At 44.2% G+C, this 20,993-nt stretch overlaps 1 protein-coding gene across 4 annotated transcripts in view; it reads right to left on the reverse strand.

The window, feature by feature from the left end:
* The window catches only part of SRPK2 (SRSF protein kinase 2), a 233,381-nt gene that overhangs the window by 190,667 nt on the left and 21,721 nt on the right, over positions 1-20,993 (reverse strand). The window lies entirely within an intron of this gene.

The following is a 20,993-nucleotide window of genomic DNA, read 5'->3' on the forward strand; positions in this document are numbered from 1 at the left end:
TCATCAATGTTTCTAACTCTCTATCTCTCTCTCTCTTCCTCTCTGTAAAAAAATCAATAAAATATATTTAAAAAAAAATATTTACTATCTGGTCCTTTACAGGAAAGTTTTTCAAATACTGCCATAGTTTTCTGATGTTGCACCTTTGCTCAACATCTTGACCTCCAAGAAACGTTCCCTGATCTTCACCCTGACTGTAGCTCTCGATTCTTCTCCCATCACTTTGAGATGTATAACTGTATGTTACATATCTGACTCCACAACTACATTATAAGATGGAGGGTGAGGCCCACGTTGGCTGGCTCATCATCATATCCCAGTGCCTAGCAATGGGCAATTATACTAGGTGCCCAGTACCACTGAGCAAAGGAGAGGTCAGAGGTACAAAATTTGGATGAGCTGAGCTTATAAGAGTTTCTTCCAGAAGACATCAGAAATACAGATTATCAAAAAAATAAAATAAAATAAATAAAATACAGATTATCAGACTTCTAAGTCATACAAATGACTCTCTTGGCTCATAAACCCCAACATCATACAAAATGGTTAAGTCCAGGACAGGAGAATTGGAGGGGAAGGGGTGGTGGTGGCGGGGAGCTTCAAATTAATCTGCAACCCGGTAGTAAAAGGTATAAACAACAACAAAAGCAGGAATAACTTAGGGTCCCAAGCACAGGTGTGAATCTACATAATACTAATTTACAGGATGGACTGCTCCCCAGTTTCAACCAACCCCTCCAAAATTTTTTTCTCCCACAGTGCCTGATTCTTTACATATTTCATCATGTCACACTGCTTAGTCATCTAATTTATTCCCTCACCTTACAATAAATCTCTTTTTAAAACACAAATAGCCCTAACTGGTTTGGCACAGTGGATAGAGCGTCGGCCTGTGAACTGAGGGGTCCCAGGTTCGATTCCAGTCAAGGGCATGTACCTTGGTTGCGGGCACATCCCCAGTGGGGGAGTGTGCAGGAGGCACCTGAATCGATGTTTCTCTCTCATCGATGTTTCTAACTCTCTATCCCTCTCCCTTCCTTTCTCTAAAAATAAAAAAAAAAAAAAAAAATCAAAAAAATACGAATAGATCTGAAAAGATAAAGGAAATAAAAATCTCATCCATTACTAAAATAGTTCTGATAGTGTGACAGAGAGAGGGGAGAAAAGAGTAGTCATTTTAAGAAGTTCTCCTGGACTGAGGCAGACTTGGAGAAGATTCCGAACCCGGGAGCTTAGGGAAAATTAAACGCTGAAAGGGGGGAGGAGGCAGAAGGGGAAAGAAAGCAGGAAAGGAAGACGAACACATTTACCAACAATATGTGGCACAGGAAAACTTTTACAAACAGTATATTTTTATCATTTATCAAACTTTCTGGGGTAAAGTTGTCTAGTTGACATAAATACCAATGGTTTTAATGCATTTATAACATTACAACATACCCATACAAAGCACATTGTAAATGGTGGTTTTTTTCTACAATATGGTGCTACAAAGTTTCTGGTTCGTTTGATTTTTTTAACTGACTTTGGGGGGAGGGGGAGGGGAAGGGGGAGGGGAGGGGAGGGGGAGGAGGGTGGAGATAGATGGATGGATGGATGGATGGAAGGAGGGAGGGAGGGAGGGAGGGAGGGAGGGAGGGAGGGAGGAAGGAAGGAAGGAAGGAAGGAAGGAAGGAAGGAAGGAAGGAAGGAAGGAAGGCTGATTTAAGAGTGAAACGTTGATCAGCTGCCTCCTGCTCTATCTTTGACCAGGGTCACAAGTACAACCTGGGTATGTGCCCTGACCGGGTATCAAACCCTCAACCTTTCAGTGTACCAGAATGATGCACCAACCAACTGAGCCACACCACTCAGGGCCTGGGTATTTTTTAAGTATTAGTTTATTTTATTAAGTTAAATACTACTACTTATTAACCAGATGATTATTAAACTTATAAGAAAACAAGGAAAAAAATAATTCCCCAAATAATGATTATTTGTAATAAACCAAATCACTTGGTTTTTAACTACAACTACAAATTAGTCATCCAACTATCAAAACTAAATTATAGCTTTAAAATGAACTATAAAGATCATAAAAATAAAATCTATCAACTTTTCAAGTTAAGAAGTCTATCTAAAGGACAGCAACACAAAATGTTTATTTTTGTAAGGAATGAAATGTACCTTGTTTATGACTTATACTATTTTTCTTCAAATGTTCTTAAAAAATAAATTCAGATATTGATTTGTTGCCACCTACTGGTTAAAATCATATTTGCACATTATCATCTCATATCTAATATTGACTACAGTTAACATAAAACAGTCAAAATGTTATTAATGACCTGCATTAAAATTTTACTACACTACTTTGAGAAATGCAGCTTTGGAGAACTTTTTAAAACTACATTATGAATTAATGATATTTTTACTTTTAACAAGATCCTACATAAAATTTTCATTAATATACTAGTATTGTAACTGTTTTAAAACTAAAATATCATTGAGAAACAACTATTTTTTTTAAATATATATTTTATTGATTTTTTGCAGAGAGGAAGGGAGAGAGATAGTTAGAAACATCGATGAGAGAGAAACATCGATCAGCTGCCTCCTGCACATCTCCTACTGGGGATGTGCCCGCAACCCAGGTACATGCCCTTGACCGGAATCGAACCTGGGACCTTTCAGTCCGCAGGCCGACGCTCTATCCACTGAGCCAAACCGGTTTCGGCAGAGAAACAAATATTTAATTAAAATACTTTCAAAATGTTGTTCTGTTTTTCTTTACAATTCAAATATTTATATGTGCCAGTTTTCCAGAATATTGGGATTTCAGAACTTAGAATATTGACATCTTTTTACAAAACAGAATCCAAAAAAAATTCTATATATAACATTTTATTGTTGTTTTGTTTTTTAATATATTTTTATTGATTTCAGAGAGGAAGGGAGAGGGAGAGAGAGATAAACATCAATGAGGAGAGAGAATCATTGACTGGCTGCCTCCTGAATGCTCTTCGCCACCCCACTGGGGATCGAGCCAGCAACCTGGGCATGTCCCTTGACCTGAATCAAACCCAGGACACTTTAGTCCGCAGGCTGACACTGGATCCACTGAGCCAAACAAGCTAGGGCTTGTTTTGTTTTTTTAAAGAATAGCTTTGTTTCCCGGCTTTTTAATGCTCGCCTGAGGATAAGTTTACTGATTGTGAGAGTAAAGAGGGGTAACAAAGAGAAAGGAAGAGGGAGAAAGTGGTATTCTTCACCACTAAAAAGAAATAGCCCTTTCCGCTTAAGAATGTCCTTAATGAAGTAAAAATTATTTTTACTAATCTCCACCCTTAAACATACATCTCTTTAAAATTCTTCGTGACAAAATAAGAAATGAGCATAAAGATCAGCAGCTGCACACCAAAATATGATGGCTATCTCAAGAAAAAGCACTTGGGTGATTAGAAAGAGTTGTAAGCTGAACTAGCCACGTTTTTTCTCACAAAACATCATTTTTACTTGAAAGAACAGCAGATATGCAAACAATGCTTATTCAGTCTTGGGTATGTGGCAGACATTTTCTAAAAAATAATAAAGGGAGACTATTGTGTAAAGAAAAACAGGTGAAAGTATTTGTTGCCAGAGAAACGAAGATGGCGGCATAGGTAAACACCGGCAATTGCTGCCTCGCACAACCATTTCAAAAATACAACTAAAAGACAAAACGGACATCATCCAGAACCACAGGAAGACTGGCTGAGTGGAAATTCTACAACTAGAAAGAAAGAGAAAAGCACACTGAGACTCAGAGAGGAGGTGCGGAAGTAAAATGCAGAGGTACGGAGGCGCACACGGAAAGGGCTGGCAACTGAGGATGCAGCGCACGTGGAAAGGGCTGGCAACTGAGGACAGGGTTGTCTTTTTCAATTGAGAGGGAGTCTCAAGCTCCTGACTGCTCTGAACTCCAGTTCCAGGCGAGTCTCTGGGGACCCAGACTCATACAGGGAGAAACTGGACTGTCTGTCAACGGGTGGAACTCAAGGACGGCTTTCTCTAAGAGGTGCTTGCAGCGATTACTGCTACTGTGGGACACTGAGACCAGAGAGGCCCCTTAGGGCAGGACTGAAGATCAGCCACAGATGTTTGCTCCACCCTGTTGATTCCCTGAGACCCCGCCTCACCCAAGCTGTGGGCAGAGGCTTTTGCATATGAATAGGCTGGTGCTTTGCAATCTAAAATTACCTAACAAACTGCACTGGGTCAGAGAGACCCAGAACTTCCAAGAGAAGGCCCAAAGCCCCACAGCAGATTGCATTGCTTCACAGCTGGGCCTCATCTGGGTACCTCCAAACCCCAAACAAAGAAGAGGAATCTGCAGATCTCCTCGTAGCTCCTGCTGGGTAGCCTCAGGCAGAGGCTAAATTAGCACCTCCTTAGAGATCCAAGAGCCAGTGTACCCAGTGGTCAGAGTGTGACCATCCAGATTTCAACTCCTCAGATCCGCAAGGGACACACTCAGGGGGCAGACTCAGTGAGCACCAAAGACCCACTGAAGCAAGTCTTGCCCCATAAGGGTGTCTCTAGCACAGAAGTTCTCCCATTGTAGACACAGCTGATTCTCACAGCCAATTGGCCTGGAGGTCAAATCCTCCCAGTGATACCTACAACAATCAAGGCTTAACTAAAGCAAGACTGTGCACAAAGCCCACAAAGGGGTGCACCAAGAGTGTCCACCTCAGGTAATTGGGGAGGCTGAGCCACTGGGCCCTATAGGACACCTAGCACACAAAGCCACTCTATCAACACAGGGAAGCAGCCAAAATGCGGAGACAAAGAAACAGGTCACAAATGACAGAAATGGAGGAAAGCAAACTATCAGATATAGAGTTTAAAACAACACTTATAAGGTTTTTCAAGAATTTTCTAGAAACCGCCGATAAATTTAGTGAGATCCTCGATAAATGTAGTGAGACCCTCGAGGATATGAAAAAGGACCAACTAGAAATGAAGCATACACTGACTGAAATAAAGAATATTATACAGAGATCCAACAGCAGACTAGAGGATCCCAAGAATCAAGTCAAAGATTTGAAATACGAAGAAGCAAAAACACCCAACCAGAAAAACAGAAAGAAAAAAGAATACAAAAATATGAAGATAGTGTAAGGAGCCTGTGGGCCAACTTCAAGTGTACCAACATCCAAATTATAGGGGTGCCAGAAGAAGAGAGACAGCAAGATATTGAAAACCTATTTAAAGAAATAATAACAGAAAACTTCCCCTACCTGGTGAAAGAAATAGTCTTACAAGTCCAGGAAGCGAAGAGAACCCCAAACAAAAGGAATCCAAAGAGGACCACATCAAGACACATCATAATTAAAATGCTAAGAGCAAAAGACAAAGAGAGAATCTTAAAAGCAGCAAGAGAAAAACAGCTAGTTACCTACAAGGGAGTACCCATACGACTGTCAGCTGATTTCTCAACAGAAACTATGCAGGCCAGAGGGAGTGGCAAGAAATATTCAAAGTGATGAATAGCAAGAACCTATAACCAAGATTACTTTACCTAGCAAAGCTATCATTTAGAATTGAAGGTCAGATAAAGAGCTTCACAGATAAGAAAAAGCTAAAGGAGTTCATCAGCATCAAACCAGTATTATATGGAATGCTGAAGGGTATTCTTTAAGAAGAGGAAGAAGAAGAAAAAGATAAAGATAAAAATTATGAACAACAAATACATATCTATCAACAAGTGAATCTAAAAATCAAGTGAATAAATAATCTGATGAACAGAATAAACTGGTGAATATAATAGAATCAGGGGCATAGAAAGGGAGTGGACTGACAATTCTCGGGGTGAAGGGGATGTGGGGGGTGCGGGAAGAGACTGGAAAAAAATCGTACATCTATGGATGAGGAGAGTGGGGGGGGGGGGTAAGGGCAGAGGGTGGGGTGGGAACCGGGTGGAGGGGAGCTGGGGGGGGGGGGGGGCGGGGGAAGAGGAACAACTGTAATAATCTGAACACTAAAGATTTAATTTAAAAAAAAATCAATAAAACAATTTTTTTTAAAAGTATTTGTTGTCAAAATAATAAAATTCAAGAGAACATTCAAATTTTGCAAAACTTTTGTCTACCACTATAAGCATGGCAGGTCTCAATACTTAAAAATTTTCCTGATGAGATATTAATGAGTTATTTTTTAGATATTATATAATGACCTGCATCAACATTTGGAAGACCTGCATAAGTAACTCTTGTAAGCCAGTATTTTCTAAATGACCAATGCATGATGTTACAAAATCATGTAGGAGGAAGGGGAGAGTCACCTAAAGTATAAGTAGTTCATCAATATGGGTTCATGTTCCACAATATAACCTTTCTTCTAACACTTGCCAAGTTTTAGTGTAGTAATAAAAGGTATTTATGATTACCTGAAAATGATATTAAAATACTCTTTTCTAACTACATAACTGTCCAAGGCCACGTCTCTTTCATATACTTAAATTTAAATAAGACAAGACATTTAACGAAGAAGTAAATATGAGAATCCCACTGTCTTCAGTTAAGTTAGACATTAAAGAGACTGGCAAAAATGTAAAACAATGCCACTTTTTTCAAATCTTTGTTTTGGAAAAGACTATTTCTCATTTTTTAAAATGTTATTTATGAGACACATTTAAATAACAATAAACTGATAAATATGTTTACCTTCTTAAGTTTAATTTCTAATACAGTAAACATTGATAGGTACAACACACATAAACAAAAGCTCTTTGGGAGTCCTCCATAAATTTTAACGTGCAAAAGGAACCCTGAGAATTGCTATTAAAAGCCTAATATGCTAAGTGTCCGGTCGTCTGGTTGGCCTTTCAACCAATAAAAGTGTAATATGCTAGTGATATGCTAAGGCTGCTCAACTGCTTGCTATGATGTGCACTGACCACCAGGGGGCAGACACTCAATACAGGAGTCACTGCTCAGCCAGAAGCTCTGAGCTGGGCTCATGGCTGGCGAGCGTGGTGGCAGTGGCAGGAGCCTCTGCCGCCTCCAGGGCAGCACTAAGGATGCTTCCCCCGAGCGGGCCTAAGCCATCAGTCAGACATCCCCCAAGGGCTCCCGGACTGCAAGAGCGCGCAGGCCAGGCTGAGGGACGCAAAGTGTACGAATTTCGTGCTCCAGGCCTCTATTCTCTATATCTAAAACCCTAATATGCAAATAGACCAAATGGCGGAACAACCAAATAACCAGTCGCTATGATGTGTGCTGACCACCAGGGGGCACACGCAAAACATATCGGGCATCAGCAGCAGCCCCTATTGCCCCTGAGGGCTTCTCCACCTCCCGCTGCTCCTGAGAGGCAATCTGGGCCAGCAGCAGCCTCTCACACCCTCTGTTGGCAACGGCCCCACTCACACCCACTGCCGGAGCCGCTGCTTGCACTCACTGCTGGCGCGTGCCCTAATTGCTCTGCGCCATTAGCGGGTGCAAGCCGAGCTGACGCCGATTTCCCATGGGAGCAGCAGCTGCAAGGCTGCCAGCAGACAGGGGACCAGAGGCCATGGTGGGAGGGGCTTGGAGGAGGCACAGAGCTGGGCCGAGACCCACCCCTGTGCCCACTGCAGCCTCACGGCCCACAGTTCTTTTCAAGGTGCACAAATTCGTGCACTGGGGCCCTAATAAAGTATAAAAGAAACAATCATGAGGTGCCCACTTAAAACCCAGTGGCTAGCTTGGCCAGTGTGACACCAAGAGGTCACAGGTTGGATTTCCAGTCAGAGCACATGCCCGGGATATGGGCTTGATCTCCAGTAGGGGCACATGCAGGAGGCAGCCCATCAATGTTTCTCTCTCATCAATCTTTCCATCTCTCCCTCTCACTTCTTCTTTCTCTCTAAAAATCAATAAAAGCATAACTGAATTTTAACAGTAGGCGTATTCTAGTGAGATCACCTGTTGATGATCTTAGGATTTCCAGATAGTTCTAATCAATAAATAAGCAAAGCTCAACAACCCCACCCCCTTTTAAAAAGTTACAACAGATGATATTTTCAGGAAACTTATATTCTCAATGCTAATTTCCCAATCATAAACCAAATCAACAAACCGAATTTTTTTAAATATATTTTTATTGATTTCAGAGAGGAAGGGAGAGGGGGAGAGAGATAGAAACATCAATGATGAGAGAGAATCACTGATCGGCTGCCTCCTGCATTCCCCCCACTGGGGATTGAGCCCGCACGCAACCCAGGCATGTGCCCCCGACCAGAATCAAACCTAGGACCCTTCCATCCACAGGCTGACACTCTATCCACTGAGCCAAACCAGCTAGGCCAGTGGTCAGCAAACTGCGGCTCAGTAGCCACATGCAGCTCTTTGGCCCCTTGAGTGTGGCTCTTCCACAAAATACCGACTTCTGCGCATGGGCCACGAAGTTTCCATCGCACTGTACATGCGTGCCCGCACATGGTATTTTGTGGAAGAGCCACACTCAAGGGGCCAAAGAGCTGCATGTGGCTCGTGAGCCGCAGTTTGCCGACCACTGAGCTAGGGCAACAAACCAAATTTTTAAAAAATTAACCTTGATGTTGGTGAAAAATTTCTAAGGATGTTATAGAACATTAAACAAACATTTACACTGTGAATAGAAGAAAGTGTAAAGGCAGCCCTAGCAAGTTTGGATCAGTGGATAGAGAGTCAGCCTGCAGACTGAGGGGTCCAAGGTTCCATTCCAGTCAAGGGCACATACCTGGGTTGCAAGCTCGATGCCTGCCCTGGTCGGGGCATATGCGGGAGGCAACCAATAGACCTGTCTCTCTCCCATCAATGTCTGTCTGTCTGTCTGTCTGTCTGTCTCTCTCTCTCTCTCTCTCTCTCTCTCTCTCTCCCCCCCTCTCCCTTCCACTCCCTCTTTAAAAAAAAAAAATCCAATGGAAAAATATCCTCAGATGAATATTAAATAAATAAAAGTGTAAGTACAGTTATATTTTAAAGAACAAAGTTAAAACTGTACTATACACTGAGTAGCCAGATTACTATGACCACCCCATCAGTACTTCGTTGGGCCACCCTTTGCCTTCAATACTGCGGTGATTCTTCTTGGAGTTGACTCCACGAGATGTTGAAAGGTGATGCAAGGAATCTGACACCATGCCTGATGAATAGCACTGTCCAGTTCTGTGAGATTTGATGGTTGTGGAACCAGCTGCCTTATGGCTCTTTTAAGTTCGTCCCACAAATGCTCAATTGGATTGAGATCTGGTGATGTGGGGGTCACCTAAGCAAGGTAAAGTCTCCCTCATGTTCTTGAAACCACTCCTGCACAATGTGAGCACCGTGGCATGGCGCATTGTCTGGTTGGAAGAAGCCATCTCCATTGGGATACGCCATCAACATGATAGGATGAACTTGATCAGCAACGATACTTAGGTATGTTGTGCTATTCAGACGTTGTTCCACACGAATTAAAGGGCCCAAATCATGCCAGGAAAACATGTCCCAAACCATAACACTGCCCCACCAGCTTGAAGGGTTGTTTGTACTCATGCGTGTGGGGTGCATGCTTTCATGCTGTTTCCGCCAAATTCTCACTCTGCCATCTGCATGATGCAACTGGAAACGTGATTCATCAGACCACATGACTCTATTCCAATGCTCGACTGTCCAATCCTTGTGTTCCTGTGTGAATTGGAGACGTTTTATCTTGGTAACTGCAGACAGCAAAGGTGTTCAAACAGGCCTTCAGCTGTTTTGCTAATGCTCGCTCCATGGCTCCGAGCACCAACAATCATCCCACGTTCAAAGGCTGTTAAATCACGTTGTTTACCCATATCTTCAGAAAAAAATCACTTCTACTGTCATGGTAAACAACCTGCTTCCCTATTTATAATGGTCTGGACCTCTAGCAACTTCAGCGCAAAATTATAGCTAATTTGCCTACAAACGTCAGGTGGTCATAATAATCTGGCCATTCAGTGTATAATCTTAATAGATTAAACACTAACACTTTAAATACCAGTTTCCTAACACCAATGAAGTGTCTTCCTAATAAGCAAGCTTTAAGTATATCTTTTGCTACATGATCCTTTAAGCACAGTACTGTACTTTACTTCTCATCTAAATAAAGTAGTATGTGAAACCTGACAATTAATTAATATGCAGAGGATCAGACTGAGCCCACCAACTTCTACCTAACTTCATCTACTTTGCAAGACTGCAATTCCTCAACTATCTCTGGGCCTGATTCTCATCAGGCAATCATAATGAATCTCCTTCTAAATATCCGGAAAGGCTACTTGCAGCCAAGACAGAGAGGAAAATGACCCAGTCAGATTGACAGGGCGAACCCTGGAATTTTATCACATCAGCATGGTATTCAAATTAAAAATAAAAATGCTCATCCCTACAACTAAACATACAAAAACTATTCTAGACTAGGAGGGAACAACAGCTTTTTAAATTGGGAAATGTGAAGATTTGTATAATGTAAAACATTTCCTGCCCTGACCGGTTTGGCTCAGTGGATAGAGCGTCGGCCTGCGAACTCAAGGGTCCCGGGTTCGATTCCGATCAAGGGCATGTACCTTGGTTGCGGGCACATCCCCAGTGGGGGGCGTGCAGGAGGCAGCTGGTTGATGTTTCTCTCTCGTCGATATTTCTAACTCTATCCCTCTCCCTTCTTCTCTGTAAAAAAAAAATCTATAAAATATATATATATTTTTTTAAATGCCCTGGCTGGTAATCAGTTGAGTTGGTTAGAGCAGTGGTCAGCAAACTCATTAGTCAACAGAGCCAGATATCAACAGTACAACGATTGAAATTTTTTTTGAGAGCCAAATTTTTTAAAGTTTAACTATATAGGTAGGTACATTGTTATTAACTTAATTAGGGTACTCCTAAGCTGGCCTTGCTAAAAACGTCCTAAATCTGATTGAGGTACGTTCGCTGAGGTCGACCCCTTCCAACTCTCCCATCCTCAACTCGTGCATGAATCGCACGCCTCACCCGCACTGCGTATCCCGCGGCCCACCTGCACCGCGCCTCCCATCACCGGACCAACCGACACCCCCCACTTCTTCTAATGCCACTTCTTCAAAATAGACTTGCCTAGGCCGAAAATCGACTTCTGCGCATGGGCCACGAAGTTTCAATCACACTGTACACACGAGCCCGCATGTGGTATTTTGTGGAAGAGCCACACTCAAGGGGCCAAAGAGCCGCCTGTGGCTCGCAAGCCACGGTTTGCCGACCACTGGGTTACAGAATCATCCCACTATGCCAAGGGTGCAAGTTCAATCTCCTGTCAGGGCATATATAAGAATCATACATACCAATGAATGTATAAATAAGTAGAAAAAATAGATGTGTCTGTCTGTCTCTCTCTCAAATAAGTAAGTAAATAAATAAATAAAATATAATCATATATTAATGCCCTATATAATCAGGAACCCTACATATATATCCATGTGAAAGTCTAGGACCAAGTACTGGCTAAAGCCCAAGAAAGGAATAACAGAAGAAATACTATCAGGAAGAAAAGAGGCTTAAAATTACTATTTATTAAGTAACTAGAGGCCCGGTGCACAAAAATTTGTGCACTCAAGGGGGGGTACTCCCTCAGCCCGGCCTGCGCCCATTTGCAGTCCAGGACCCCTTGGGGGATGTCCACCTGTTGACTTAGGCCCACTCCCCGGGGGGATCGGGCCTAAGCTTGCGGTCAGACATCCTTCTGGCAGCCAGGGAGCCCCCGGGGGATGTCCGACTAAAGGCTTAGGCCCCCAAGGGATCAGGCCTAAACCGTTAGTTGGACATTCTTAGTGCTGCCACGGAGGTGGAAGAGGCTCCTGCCACCACCTCTGCGCTGGCCAGCCATGAGCCAGTTTCTGGCTGAGTGGCACTCCCCATATGGAAGTGCACTGACCACCAGGGGGCAGCTCCTGTATTAAGCGTCTGCCCGGTGCACAACATTCGTGCACTGGAGTCCGGGAGCCCTCGGGGGATGTCCGACTGAGGGCTTAGGCCCACTCCCCACAGTGAACCTGACTTGTGGCTGAGCGACACTCCCCATGTGGGAGCACACTGACCACCAGGGGGCAGCTCCTGTGTTGAGCTTCTGCCCCCTGGTGGTCAGTACACGTCATAGCGACCCATCGCTCTGCTGTTCAGTCGATTTTCATATTAGCATTTTATTATATAGGATATAGGATGTTCCTATTTCCCCCCTTTTGCCCCCTCTACCCAGCTCTTGCCCCCCACTTCTCTCTGGCCATCACCATACTGTTGTCTGTGTCCATCGGTTGTGCATATATTTTCTTTGGCTAATCCCTTCTTTAAATTCACTTCTTTAAATTTGTATTTTCAGATAAGTGCTTATAACTGCACTATTATATATTTTCTATTATATCATTTAGAATTAAGATATTTTTAATTGAACCCTTGTAAATTTTAGCACAATTTAATAAATTTTGCTAGAAGCAATTAGATTTTTCATGTAATGCAGATACATTTCAATTAATATTTTAATTTTTAAATATTTTAATTTGAAATAATTTCATACATGTAAAAAAACTATAAAACACTACAGCATATTATATGTACCTTTCACCCAATTTCTTAGGTGTTATTAATTTAAACATGACCATTATACAACTAACAAAATTTGGAATATATTTTTCTTATAATCTCTTTAATGTTACTTAATCCATTTACTTTGTTTTTGTTAATCTTCACGCAAGGATATTTTTCCATTGAATTTTAGAGAGAGTGAAGGGAAAGGGAGAGACACATTGATTGGTTGCCTCTTGCACATGCTCTGATAGGGACTGGGGATCAAGCCAGCAACTGAGGTACATGCCCTTGACTGGAATCGAACCTGGGACCCTTCAGTCCAAGGGCTAATGCTCTATCCACTGAGCAAAACAGGCTGCAGCTTAATTCATTTACTTTTAATCTATATGTGTCTTTATATTTAAAGTGGGTTTTGTTTTTGATTCACCCTCATAATCTGTCTTTTAATTGGTGCATTTATGCCACTGACTTTCAGAGTGCTTACTGATAGAGTTACTGCCATATCTGGCGGATTCTGGGGTTTCTGGGGCCGCTAGCAGCCGGGACTGATCTGGGCCGGGCAGCAGGCAGGCGGCTCCGGGGGCTTGCGGGGTCGGCGTGCCTGCGGCCTGGGACCGGATTCGGTTCCGGGCAGCAGACAAGTGGCTTCTAGCGTGGCCCACGGGGGCCTGGATGGCGGCTCATGCTGTCCCACCCTGCCTGCAGTATGTAAATTAGCCGCCATATTTGTTGGCGGTTAATTTGCTTATCTCACTGATTAGCCGATGGGAGGCGTAGCGAAAGTACGGTCAATTACCATGTTTTGCTATTATTAGATAGGATGCCTGGCCTAATAAGTGCAGGTATTATGCTAAATAATCACATAACTTCTAATTTAATCATCACAATAACTCCATGAGACACTTTAATCCTATACTACAAATGAGGAAGCTGAGGTACAAATGTGGTTAAAAAAAACATGCTCAAGATGACACAGCTATTAAGCAGTAGGACTGGGACAAGAGGCTGCATCTGTCACCAAAGCTCATACCACTTTAACGTTTACGAGCCCATCAGTGGGGTTACCGTAACTCACTGTGAAGTAAGCTGCAGTTTCAAGACCCCTATGCTGCTAGAGAAAACAGAGCTCAGGAGGATAAAGTTCATCCTCAGTGTCCCGTAGACAGCAAGCAGCAGAGCTGGGTCTGGAACCCAAGTCTTCTCCTCACCCAGTGCTTTTCCTCCTGATTGCATATGACTTGTGTAAAGATTTTAAATACATGTTCACAAAATGATTTAATATGCTTCTCTTCAAAGGGCAGAACCTAAGCTCTCCCCTAGTAACTCATTTCTAACTAATAAAATGTGGCAGAAGTGACAAGTGTGAGACTTCCCAGAACAGGTCATAAAAAGCACTGCAGCTTCCGCCTGGCTCTCTGGGATGGTCCCTCTGGATGAAGCCAGCTGTGTGTTGCGAGGACACTCACGGAGAGGTCCACAGGATGAGGAAGTAGGGCCTCCTGCCAACTGCCAGGTAAGTCAGCCAGCTTGAAGTGGTTCCTGCAGTCTCAAATGGCTGAACCCTGAGCCAGAACCACCCAGATGCACTGCTTCCCAATTCCTAAACCTCAGAAACCATGTATCATAATGTTGGTTGTATTAAGCCACTATGGGGTTTATTTGGGTGCTGTTGGTTTTTTAGCTTGATGAGTAAAATATTAAAAGTGCACATCCTAGACATTAATCCACTATGCCATTAAAATTAACATTAAAGACTATAGGCTCCACAGATCACCTCTTAAAAGCTGAACTAAGGAGCAATTTCTCAGGTTCAGTTTTGTCATCTATGACAGATAATAACTCCATTTTAAGTGCCCTCCACATTTTACAGCACTCTCTCCATTTACCTTAACTCTCAGTCACTATTGGGATTAAATGGAAGAATGTGTCCAGAACTTGGCATGAGGCCTCACAGGCAGTGAAGGTTCAATAAATGTTCACTGTTATCTTACTTCTTTAATCTGCTCTTCATCAGCAACCTACCCCAGACATACAGCCATGCTTTAAAAATTCACAATTCTTAACAGTGAACATTCCACTACCCACCTAAGTTGTCCGAGTCTTTTTAACTTCTCCACTTACTTCATTTACTCAAACTCTGCTGCACAGAACACTCATCTAAAACTGTCCTCCCCCTTTCTTTGCTTTCAGAGAATAAACTAGTAATATGGTTCTCTCCAGGGTCTGCTACTGCTGCCACTCCCCCTGCCGCTTCAAAATGTAGGTTAACCTCGAAGTTTTCTCCTTGCTCCTTCCTTATCTCTTAGTTCTCATAACTTTAATAATCACTTGTTAGTAAATTTCCTCAATGTATGACAGACTCTCCCTCTCTGCGAGTCACAGACCCCGATTTCCCAGCTCAACAGCCCATCTGAGTGTCTCACCAAGTATCTCAAACTCAACAAAATCTGAACGTTTTGCCTCCCCCTCTTACTCTTACTTTTTCCCCCTTCTTCCTATACCCAACCCTGCTTCTTCTATGGTCATTAACAGACTAAATAAAATGTTCAAAGTCAGAGAATGAGATGTCCAAAATCACATTAAATCCTCCCCTTTCTGCTTTCAACAAATGTATTCGGCACTGTGCCGGGTGCCAGGATTACATGCTTCTAGTCACCTGCCAAGTCCTAATGATTCCACCTGTGCAGACTCACATATCCATCCCCTCCTTTCCATTCCTAACACAATCACCCATCCTCTCACACATGGATCACTGTGACAAAATGCTAAAACTTATCTCCAAATCTTCAATCTCTGTCCCCACCTCAATCTCCCTTTCATATATAGCTGCCCATTATCTTTCTCAAGCAGGTGATCGTGCTACTCAGCTCCTCAAAAGCCTTCAGTGGGTCCCGGCCGGGTGCCTCGGTTGGTTGGAATGTCATCCCATACACCAAAAGATTTCGGGTTCAATTCCCAGCCAGGGCACATACCTAGGTTGTGGGTTCGATCTCCAGTTGGGGCATGTATGGAAGGCAACCAATGGATGTTTCTCTCACATTGATGTTTATCTCTCCTCCCCCCCTCCCTCTTTCTCTCTCTAAAAAAATCAACAAAAACATACCCTTGGGTGAGGATTTTTTTAAAAGCACATCTTAAAAATAATAATAATACTAAGCACATCTTCAATGGTCCCCAATGCTTACAGAGATAATCAGAATTCCCTAACATTACCTTGATGGTATGTCATGATTTTTCCACTCAAATCACCTTCTGCATCTTGCTACAATCCACATGTACACTGAGACATTTGGGACACCTCTCACTCTCTAACACTCACACATGTTCACCAGTTATTCCCTCAGAAAGTCACGATCTCTACAAAAATTTCATTGGGTAAAAATCAGCATAACTGATCCTTCCCTTATTTTACACAGCTCAATGCCTGTACTTCTATTTGCTTTCAATCCCTTCCACTTTCTATCACTGTTAGTTGTTTACTTGCTTCTCTGAGTAAATCATAAATCCCTAGCTGCCACTAATTAACTTGGCAATCTTGAGTAAATCGTTGCATTATCTGAGGTCCAATGTTTTCATCACTAAAATTAAGGGGTTAGATTAAGCAATTGCTAAGGAACTCCCAACTCCAAAGTTCCATAAAGATGAGTCTCATTCATCTTTGAAAAAGGCAGTTAAAGCACAGCTGTAAAGCTTGTACTTGATAGACAACTGGTTCTGAATCCCAGCTTTGCAACCTACCAGCTCTCAAAATGGGCTACTGTTTAAAATTTCTGTGCCTCCAGCACTGCCAGTTCGATCCCCAGTTAGGGCACATACAAGAATCAACCAATCAATGTATAAATAAATGGAACAACAAATCGATGTTTCTCTTTCTGTCTCTCTCTTTCCCCTTTCTCCTCTCTCTCTCAAATCAATAAAAACAGTAATATACGAATCCTATATAGCCGTAACCGGTTTGGCTCAGTGGATAGAGCGTCGGCCTGCGGACTGAAAGGTCCCAGGTTCGATTCCGGCAAGGGCATGTACCTTGGTTGCGGGCACATCCCCAGTAGGAGGTGTGCAAGAGGCAGCTGATCGATGTTTCTCTCTCATCGATGTTTCTAACTCTCTATCTCTCTCCCTTCCTCTCTGTCAAAAATCAATAAAATATATTTTTTTAAAAAAAAAAGAATCCTATATAATAAAAGCCTAATATACAAATTGTCCCCTCAACAGGGAGTTCAACCAGGGGGCGGGACCGGACTGCCAACCTCCCTTGGCCCCTCCCCCTGGCTAGCCCAGCCCAATCGGCCCCAGGGGGGCCAGCAGGACCCCACTGCCGGAAGCCGGTCCATCCTTGCTGTTTCAAGGGACCTGGCATATATGGCATACTGTTCTTAATATGTTTGCTCACCTTCTTGGCACTATGTGTTTTAACCAAGGTCACCTCTCCGAGAAAGGTTGAATCCCCAGGTAGGGATTTTCCCCTGAAGTTAGGGAGGGAATAAAACCTCTTAACTAAGTGCCAGGCGGGTAATTAATCATTTTAACTACAAACAATCATGCTTAAGCTACATAATCTTTACTCCCTGGAATGGAGATAAGAAACACCCTAACCTTTGGAATAGAGATTGATAGGATTGGAATCAACTGGTATAAATACAGATGCAACAAGACAGCGAGACAGAACTTCAGACAGAACTAAGAAGAGAGAACCTACAGACAGAACCTACAGAGAACCTACAGACAGAACCTACAGAGAACCTACAGACAGAAGGACTTCGCTGGAGAGAACATGGCAAAAGATCCTGGACTGAATCTGACTACAGAAATTGGCAAGAGAACCTGACTAGAACCTGGTGACTGAACCTGGCTGGAGAACCTAAGCAGAATCTCTCTGGAGATCCAGACCAGAACTTGGCTAGAGATCCTGGCTGGAGATCCTGGCTAGGCTGCTGATCAACTGAACGCTGTCTCCGTGTCATTCCTTCTTCGCCGACTCCGTCCACACCTTTGGGGAACCCCTGGACCCGCTGGGGCTGGACCCCAGCACCCCACCCGTGCACAAACCCGTGCACCGAGCCTCTAGTAAAAAATAAGACAAAATTTCAGTGCCTGTTTCTCATCTGTAAAATGAGAAGTGTTATCCGTTAGAATTCTTTCAGTTTTTTATTTTTTTTTAATATATTTTATTTATTTTGTTTTACAGAGAGGAAGGGGGAGGGATAGAGAGTTAGAAACATCGATGAAAGAGAAACATCGATCAGCTGCCTCCTTCACACTCCCTACTGGGGATGTGCCCACAACCAACGTACATGCCCTTGACCAGAATCGAACCTGGGACCCTTGAGTCTGCAGGCTGATGCTCTATCCACTGAGCGAAACCGGTTAGGGCAGTTTTTTTTATTATTTTTTAATAACAACTTTAGTCAAATATAATTCAACTACTTAAAGTATACAACTTGCCCAGCCAGAGTGGCTCAGTGATTGAGCATCAACCTATGAACCAGGAGATCATGGTTTGATTCCTAGTCAGAACACATGCCCAGGTTGTGGGCTCAATCCCCAATGTGGAGCATGCAGGAAGCAGCTGATCAATGATTCTCTCTTCATCATTGATGTTTCTCTCTCCCTCTCCCTCTCCCTTCCTCTTTGAAATCAATAAAGATATTTTTTAAACATATACAACTCATTAACCTTTAGTATATTTACAGAGTTGTGCAACCATAACCACAATTTTAGAATATCTGCATCATCCCAAAAAGAAACTCATATATTCATCAACAATTACCTCCCATTTCCCCTCTCCCCAGCCCTAGGTGCCACTACTCTTACTTTCTATCCCTATGGATTTGCCTATTCTAGACATTTCATATTGATGGAATAATATGTGGTTGTTTATAACTGGCTTCTTTCATTTAGCACAATGTTTTCAAGGTACACCTATGCTGTACTATGTAACAGGACTTCATTCATTTTGTTGCTGAATAATATTCCAATATGTGGATATACTAAATTTTGGTTAATTCCGTAATGAGCTGATGGACATTTGGGTTGTTTCCACCTGGCCATTATGATTAATGCTGCTCTTTCAGTTTTAAGTAATAGAAAATTCAACTCAATCTGGTTTACATAAATAACTTAAACAGTCCAGGATATAGTCCTTGTTTCAGCACAGTCAGGGTTTGAACATCGTCATCAAGACTGTTTTCTCTATTTTTGGCTAGGTTCGGTTCTCTGTTCATTTTCAGGATCTGTGTGGTGACAAATGGCTTTGATAACTCCATTTCACATCCTCACAGTCAAGCCAATAGGAGAAGCAACCTCAAGCGAACCTCAAGCGAAAGACCTGGGATTAGCTCTGGTGGAATTACTGTCTGAGACAAGCTAGGCCCCACCCCTGAAGGGTGAGAGGAAACAGGGAAGGACCCCAATGACGTGAACCAAAAATAGACCGGAGACAATCCCCAAATAAAAACAGAGGACTCTCTCCAGTAAGAGATATTTCAAACAACTGAAAACACAAAAAGCCCAATTTAAGGGCTGTTTTGAAAATTAAAAATGATAAATGCATATTAAGCATCTAGTAGAATGTTAGCAACTATATTAGCTATTATTTGTATTAGATGAAGCATGTGAAATTTGATGGAATTTAACTTTAAAGGGAAAAAAAGCCTATCTATATATATATCCTATCTAATAAAAGAGAAACATGGTAATTGGCGTACGACCGCTACCCTTCCCATTGGCTAATCAGCGAGATATGCAAATTAACTGCCAGCCAAGATGGCCGCCGGCAGCCAGGCAGCTAGAAACTAACATGAGGCTTGCTTGCTTCAGTGAAAGAAGACTGCAACGTTCCCCACCTGCCTTGCCGGCATCTGAGCCTGCAGTTTAAGAAACATTGTAACAAATATAGAAGCTAAACAAAACCCCAGAAACCTGCTTTCAGCAAGCTGGGATCTCAGAGCTGGAGTTGATACAAAGTTTCGATTATAGAACCGAAACAAACCAGATACCTGCTTTCAGGAGCAGAGGCCTAAGAGCTGGAGCCTCAGAGCTAAAGCTGGCCCAGAATTTAAAAAAAAGAAAAAAAGGAGCGGTTAGGAGCTTCCGTCACCCGCCAGCCTGAAAACAGCCCTCAGCCCCTCACCCAGACTGGCCAGGCACCCCAGTGGGGAGCCCCACCCTGAAGGGTGTGTGACCAGCTGCAAACAGCCATCATCCCCTCACCCAGGCTGGCCAGGCACCCCAGTGGGGACCCCCACCCTGAAGGGTGTGTGACCAGCTACAAACAGCCATCATCCCCTTACCCAGGCTGGCCTGGCACCCCAGTGGGGACCCCCACCCTGAAGGGTGTGTGACCAGCTGCAAATAGCCCTCAGCCCCTCACCCAGGTTGGCCAGGCATCCCAGTGGGGACCCCCACCCTGATCCAGGACACCCTTCAGGGCAAACTAGCCGGCCCCCACACGTGCACCAGGCCTCTATCCTATATAGTAAAAGGGTAATATGCCTCCCAGCACCGGGATCAGCGGAGCCGCGAGGCCTCCCGGCACAGGGATCAGCGTGACAGGGGGCAGCACCCAAACCCCCTGATCGCCCTGCGGCTCTGTGTGTGACGGGGTGGGGCCACAACCTCCCTATCAGCCCTGCTCTGTTCATGACAGGGGAAGGCGCCCCAACCCCCTGATGGGCCCTGCTCTGTGCCTGATAGGGGGGAGCTCCCCAAACCCCTGATCGCCCTGTGGCTCTGTGTGTGACAGGGTGTGGCGCCCCAACCCCCCGGCCCCCACGGGCCCTGCTCTGTGTGTGACGGGGTAGAGCCATAACCTCCCCATCGGCCCTGCCTTGAGTGTGACAGTGGCGGCACCCCAACCCCTTGATCGGCCCTGCTCTGTGGGTGATAGAGGGCAGCGCCCCAACCCCCCCCCCCCCACGGGCCCTACTCTGTGTGTGATGGGGTAGAGCCATAACCTCCCCTGAGTGTGACAGTGGCAGCGCCCCAACCGCCTGATGGGCCCTGCTCTGTGCGTGACAGGGGGGAGCTCCCCAACCCCCTGATGGGCCCTGCTCTGTGCGTGCCAGGGGGGAGTTCCCCAACCCCCTGATCGACCCTGCTCTGTGCGTGACAGGGGGTGGCGCCGCAACCTCCCTATCGACCCTGCCTTGAGTGTGACAGGGTGTGGTGCCCCAACCCCCTGATCCGCCCTGCTCTGTGTGTGACGGGGGCGGTGCCCCAACTCCCCTATCAGCCCTACTCTGTGAGTGACAGGGGGGAGCTCCCCAACCCCCTGATGGGCCCTGCTCTGTGTGTGACAGGGGTGAGCTCCTCAACCCCTGATCGACCCTACTCTGTGCGTGACAGGGTACGGAGCCCCAACCCCCCTAATGGGCCCTGCTCTGTGCGTGACAGGGGGCAGCGCCCCAACCCCCTGATTGGCCCTGCTCTGTGCATGACAGGGGGTGGCGC

The sequence above is a fragment of the Myotis daubentonii genome, chromosome 10 (genome assembly GCF_963259705.1).
Source record: "Myotis daubentonii chromosome 10, mMyoDau2.1, whole genome shotgun sequence".
NCBI lineage: Eukaryota > Metazoa > Chordata > Mammalia > Chiroptera > Vespertilionidae > Myotis > Myotis daubentonii.